The sequence below is a fragment of the Aegilops tauschii genome, chromosome 4 (genome assembly GCF_002575655.3).
Source record: "Aegilops tauschii subsp. strangulata cultivar AL8/78 chromosome 4, Aet v6.0, whole genome shotgun sequence".
Lineage (NCBI taxonomy): Eukaryota > Viridiplantae > Streptophyta > Magnoliopsida > Poales > Poaceae > Aegilops > Aegilops tauschii.
In genome coordinates this window covers 27,411,998-27,418,045 of record NC_053038.3, presented here as the reverse complement: position 1 = coordinate 27,418,045, position 6,048 = coordinate 27,411,998, and the positions used below count along the sequence as shown (strand labels likewise).

At 39.4% G+C, this 6,048-nt stretch overlaps 1 long non-coding RNA gene across 8 annotated transcripts; it reads left to right on the top strand.

Annotated features, from left to right (window-relative positions):
• Nucleotides 1-284: 284 nt before the first annotated feature.
• Nucleotides 285-4,976, top strand: LOC109734807 (uncharacterized). Of its 8 annotated transcripts, none has more exons than XR_012181236.1 (7): nucleotides 286-462; nucleotides 533-655; nucleotides 733-826; nucleotides 1,130-1,178; nucleotides 1,291-1,546; nucleotides 2,240-2,397; nucleotides 2,484-4,976. It is a non-coding gene; the product is annotated as an uncharacterized lncRNA (long non-coding RNA). The 8 variants fall into 8 exon arrangements; XR_012181234.1 differs by having other exon boundaries at nucleotides 288-462; nucleotides 725-826; XR_012181237.1 differs by having other exon boundaries at nucleotides 299-462; nucleotides 725-826; nucleotides 1,130-1,546; nucleotides 2,484-2,882; nucleotides 3,030-4,976.
• The last annotated feature ends 1,072 nt before the right edge of the window (nucleotides 4,977-6,048 follow it).

Genomic DNA, 6,048 nt, shown 5'->3' with positions numbered 1-6,048 from the left:
GCGCGTGTACTGTTCCCGTCGATCTAGACTCCGGCCGTCAATAAATACTAGCTTGCTCACGTCGTCCCGCCTGCATTCTCATCTAGATCCTCCCCTTGCTCGCCTTCTCTCTCTATCTTTCCCTAATAATAAAGCACGGATTGACTTTGTCAGGTTCACCGTCACAATACGCTTTCTTCTTATGTCATAATATGCTTTTACGATTGTATAGATAAAATCGTAATATAAACGAGGTGGTACTATTATTGTATAACGTTTTGTTTTCTGCCTGTACGTCAAATTCGCACGTAAATCCAATTTGGCCCAACAACGAATCATCCATGAGTTTCTTTCACGGCACGGGCTATCCCGATCCCAGCCTCCAGGAGGCGACCGATCCCGGCGAGGCGGCGACGCTCAATCCGGTGATGCGCCGGCCGCCGGCCGATGCCGACAAGGATTTGCCCCCTTCTCCCGGCCCAGGTATCTCTCTTGCGCCAAATAGGGTTGGGCGCCGCCACCGTTTTCCTGGTTGACGATCAACCATGGCTAGGGTTTCGGGCACCTCCACTCTGGCATGGTTCCGGCACCTCCAGCGACTCCTCTCTGACGCCCACCGCGCACCCACACGCACTTCCGTCTCCGGGATGCTGCTCCTCCGCTTGGTGGCCATGGGGTGAGTTCATCCCCTGCCCTATCTCTCCCCCTTTCTCTCTCTAATATCTGGTTTGATCCTCCATGGTAGATGTGCAGGCAAGGATTGGATACTTGAGGAAGGAGGGGTCGACCTTGCCTTGCTGCAGCTCGGGACGCACCACCCATGGAGCTTCCTCCTTTCTGTCTTCAGGTGAGTTCGCCCCCTCCTCTCTCTGCTCTTGTTCGTGGCCATTGAGGCATTGTTCTTGGTTAGGATTTACCACCGTTTGGGCTCAATTGGCTACTGTTTGAGGTCAATTTTGTTTATACTGTTAAGTGTTGATTGTTTCTTGCATTGAACAGCAAGGTTAGACATGAATTTGTTAGTAGAATAGATCCCTGACTGAACTGAGTTGTTAGTTCAATTGTCCAATCTTGAATTTAGGGAGCTGCTACTGAAAGATTTTTTTTTCATTTTGTATGTCATGGGTTGGCCATCAATTTTATTAAACAGCAAGGTTAACCACGATCACACGAAGCCGAAGGTGCACGATGAAAAAACCGTACGTGCATGCTCTATCCATCCAGAATTGATCCATCAGGCTGCTTCCAAAGCTAGCTTGATCATGCACTTGTGCCTCTCGGCAGACTTCTACTGACGTATGTGATACACAGTCCAGGCAAAATCACATCATACACACATTTTAGGCGTGGGAGGTGAGTCAGGTGTGAAATGCATCTCAGGAAGCGACTTGAGCCCTGTTTCAAATGGGGGGAAACAAATAAATGATAAAATAAAATTGGAAGAAGTACTCGCGCACGTATTCCAGATCTACGACAAGAATGGGGAGATGGCCGGAAGTACACTTGGGCTCAATCGTTGACATGTGCAGAAGGGCAGCGGCCTTGTGAACCGAACGTGAGGATAACGGTACATGTGGGAATGAAAATATCTGATATTCGAATTAGTTAGATTACTTTCTGGACTCCTAGCAGTACACCTAAATTTGGGAGCTTATGTTCAGGGTAGTATTTTATTTTTTGAGAAATATGTTCAGGGTAGTAACCAAGTAAAAAACACAATTCCAGTGTGATCAGCTAATATTTTTGGTACATTAGCATCTATTTCTTTTTCTCAATCCATTGATTTTAGCTTGGGCAAGTGGTGTTTTGTTGTTTTACTGGCTGAATTTGCAGACCGTGCATGGCTCATGCATATTAATTCATCAATATCTCTGACTTTCCTGCAGTTCAAGGTAGATCGTAGATTACATTTCTAAGCAGCTCACCTATATCAGTAATTGTATATTGTGTTTATTTGAATTAAAATGGCTTGTGTATTCTGCCGGAGTAGTCACTGGTCATATTAATTTCAAAACAACAATTTCTAATTTAGTATTGCGCTTGTCTTTATTGTTATGTCTGAAAAGAAGATTCCAAACAAAACCAAGTCACGGTTTGCGTTTATACACATTGGATAAAGGATGTTTTGATCACTAGATTTAAACTATAGGTTTTAGGATAAGTTGTGTTCTATAAGCTTGTTGTGATGTTAAAAGTTTACCCCTTCCTAGGTCATTGGAATCAAATAGAAATATATATCTGACTGTAATAAATTAAACAGCAAATCGAGGAGGTCAGGGACCGGCTAGAGACCTCATCGAGCACCGCCATCACCGGTAGTGACAACACAGTCGCTGTGTTTGGTCTATCCCGAGCCTCTTTTTTGTGGTTCGTGTTCTTTTGATATCCTCTTGCCATGATATTCTAGCTGGACTTCTGGTATGTGTTACCTCTAATTTTTTTCTCCAGACTAATTAGGGACTGCTTCTGTTTGATCCAATTGATATAATGGTTGTGGCATGCAGCAGCCAGGCCAACAACAGAGCAAGGCTTAGCCCTGATGATGACTTGACAAATATGGTCAAAATGCTGGAGATGAGGAATGTAACGAAACTGAAGAAACATGGGGTACTCTTAGCTTTAGTTCCTTATCATTTTTTATGTGCATTGCTATGTATCTGTATAAACTTGCTTCGGCCATTGTTGTCAATTGGCCGGCACAAGGATTGCATATTTCTAGCCATCTAGAATAAGCGGACGAGATGATGTGCATTCATTTGGTGGCACAAAATCAATTTCCTTTTCCAACTAATAGTACATACATTAATAAAATTACTGTGGTTGGCAGCTCTTCACTGCATGTTTTGAAATGTTTCGTGCGCTTGTCCCATTTAATCACTCACAACGTTGCTACAGCATGCTAAGTAAGCATCCAATTATTCTATTTTTTGTAACAAAATTTTCTCTTGATCATCTCATGGAAAATGAATCTTCTTCAAACAAGACGTGTTTTTAATGGCAGTGCCCAAATATTACTTTATAGATACTATTCTGAGTTCCGTTATGTGCAGGCTTATGCCAGTGTCTAGCTCTTACAGCACCAAAGATAAATAAACTCACCAGAGCGAAGTGTTTTGAAAGTGGAAGGTATATAAAGGTAGTTCATCTACATAAGTTGTTTTTCACTTGGCTCCATGCAGCATAATTGAGGATATGCCTAACTACTGCTACCCTGCTTCTATTTCTGTATTTATCTGATGTTCTTTGTATAGATATGTATGTACTACCTCCGTCTGGAATTAGTTGTTGCTGAAGTAGATGGATATAGACGTATTTCGGTGCTAGATACATCCGTTTGAGCGACAAGTAATTCCGGACGGAGAGAGTATCTTTTAACATAATCTGCTCCAAAATCAGAAGAAGTTATCCCAGCTTTCCATCACACCGAATTACTGCATCAAGGGGTCTGATAGTATGATAATATCCTATGTCTGAACAAAGTTTATATTCTCACACTCTCATTTTGTCATAAGATGTGAATTTTTCTCTCCTGTTGCAACACTAGGTCATTTGCTCCATGTGATATTGAGGTCTATGGTACAAGGCTCATAGCTTGTGAATGTTGTTGAAAGATATAATTTAGTTTTTTATTGGTTTATGCAAATTCATGTCAAACCTTATGCCAATAGTTGATGCTTCCTGACTATTTGCACCAATGCCCTTCTATCCATAGCTGAATCTGGAGGATACATGAAGCGAGAGTAATGTTAACCGACATTGATGCATAAAGTTACCTGATCAAAACATAGAGAGTTGTGTAAGCCTTTACCGCATTCATGCATTTCCATGCTGAATCCAGCCTCTTCAATTGGTTTCCGCACGTGTACATAGAACTAGCGAGTATCCACACATGCATGTCTCATCTGAATCCGGCGTCATTAATTGGTCTCCTAGCCAAATTTAGATTTGTTCTAAGACATAGGTTGCTAAGTTGTTGGTGAGAGATATAGTACTTTTCATTTTTAAATTAGATGCATTTTCTAGAGACGTAGAACTGTTGAAATTTTAATTACATGCATTTTTTCTATTGTAATTTCCAATTTCGTTTATCTAGTATTTTAACTTTGTGTCAGATCACCTTTTATTCCTTTTAGGTAGTTAGAAGTTGGTCGCATACATTGTAATTCTTTTCCTTTCAGAAACCACCGCAAGGATGATGTTATTTTACATGTTGAATATGAACTATGCATTAGAAATTGACACATATATTTGGATGGCCATGTATTTATTTGGTTCATCGAAGCAATGTAGAACTCCTTGGTCAATTACAATTTGACTGGGAATTTCGTTCTACAATATTTTGAAATAGGTTTTCAATTAGAATCAATTTTGTGTGAATTATACTATGACAAAGGCATTTAAAACTTCGTACCAATTGAATTGCTGGAGACTTGCAGGGGAAGCACTAGGAAAATATTAGAAGCATTGCACAACATGTCTATGTTTGAAGCAACAAATTGCTAAATAGTTTTGTGCTCATAATGATATATTTTCTTATAGGATGGTGGCCACTAAGAAAATAATTATTAGTGCACATGCTTAATTACAACCAGAGTGAAGCTCGAGTTAACATTTTCCTGAATTTGTACTACTTAGAAATGTTTAGGTGTATCAGGAAGTAGATTTCCTAAATTATAACTTAATTTTAAGTATAAATTCATTGATTACTACTATCAAACTATCTTTTTTTCTGTATAAGTGAAGTTTCACGGCCTCTACTTTTTGGTTATTTTTTCCGTTGTTGATGAAGGCACCCAGTTGTTCATATTCTGTGTACGAACCAGTTTTCTATTGTCTTCCTCTCATTATGTTCGAAACGTCTTTCCTTGATAATTGGTTATTGTCGATATTCACCCATTTTGATCATTGCTATCTCCACGTGGCATTACACAACACTTCTTATACCCTAATGGCATTTGTCGGGGCCTAATTCGGATCCACGGTCTCATCCCATGAAAGAGTAGTTTTGCATGAAACAATCTTTCAAGCTAATTTATTTTTTCTTCTAATAAAAACACGTTTTTTAAAGGTGTTTTTGTTTGTAATTTTTCAGAATATTTTAAAAAGTTGATTCAATTTTTTGGTGACAAACATTTTTTTGGAAATTATATTTCAGTTATATTTTTTTGCACTATTTTCGGGCTTCGCCCAACCAAAAGGACTTGACCGACACACACAGACAACATGCTCTCTCTCTCTCTTTGTTACTTACGAAAAGATGTACGGACTCGATCTCCCTTCCCATAGTAGCAGGGTTTACAAAATATATTAAAATCAGCAGGGCTTTAAGCACCGATCAGGCTGAAGCCTAGCATCATTCACACAACGTATGTATTAATTGAAATAAAATTCAGACAAAGCGCTGAAATAAATCAAAACCTAATGTATGCTTGTTCTGCTAAACTTCAGATTGCTTCGAAGGAAAATATGAATACAACCAACTTGTCTTGCTCTATTTTTCACGGCTCACTGTTTCCATCAAGATGGACAATGCTAACATAAGCAGAACAGAATGTGACTAAGCGACAACGAATGCACTATCTTTAGGACAGCATTCAGACATCAATTGCAAAGACGCAGCATGGATAAATACCTTCACTCTTTCAAGTAGTTCATCATATCTCCGATGTCCTTGCAAAAATCTTTTTCTACAGTTGAAAGGAGCCCTTACTTATTTCCGTGTTCAAGCTCATTAACTGGTGAATTATACAAATAACATGTAAGATTTTATCTCTCCTGATTAAAGCATTGACAATAAAATCTAGAATACCTCCTTATTTGCATGAATCTAATGCAACTTCAAGCATGTCCAATACACTCGTGATATTAAATCCAATTTTCTCCTTCTGACTCAAATATTAAGTAGTATTTGATAGCATGAGGCTGAAGGAATCAAACACGACCTTGCGCCGTTGAACAATAAAAAATATCCATTGATCTGTGGAGGTGGCCAGCTTGTAAATACATCTGGATAATCAGACGGACAGTCCACTCACGGCGTTGTTATCATCCAACAAGAGCAGTAACGAT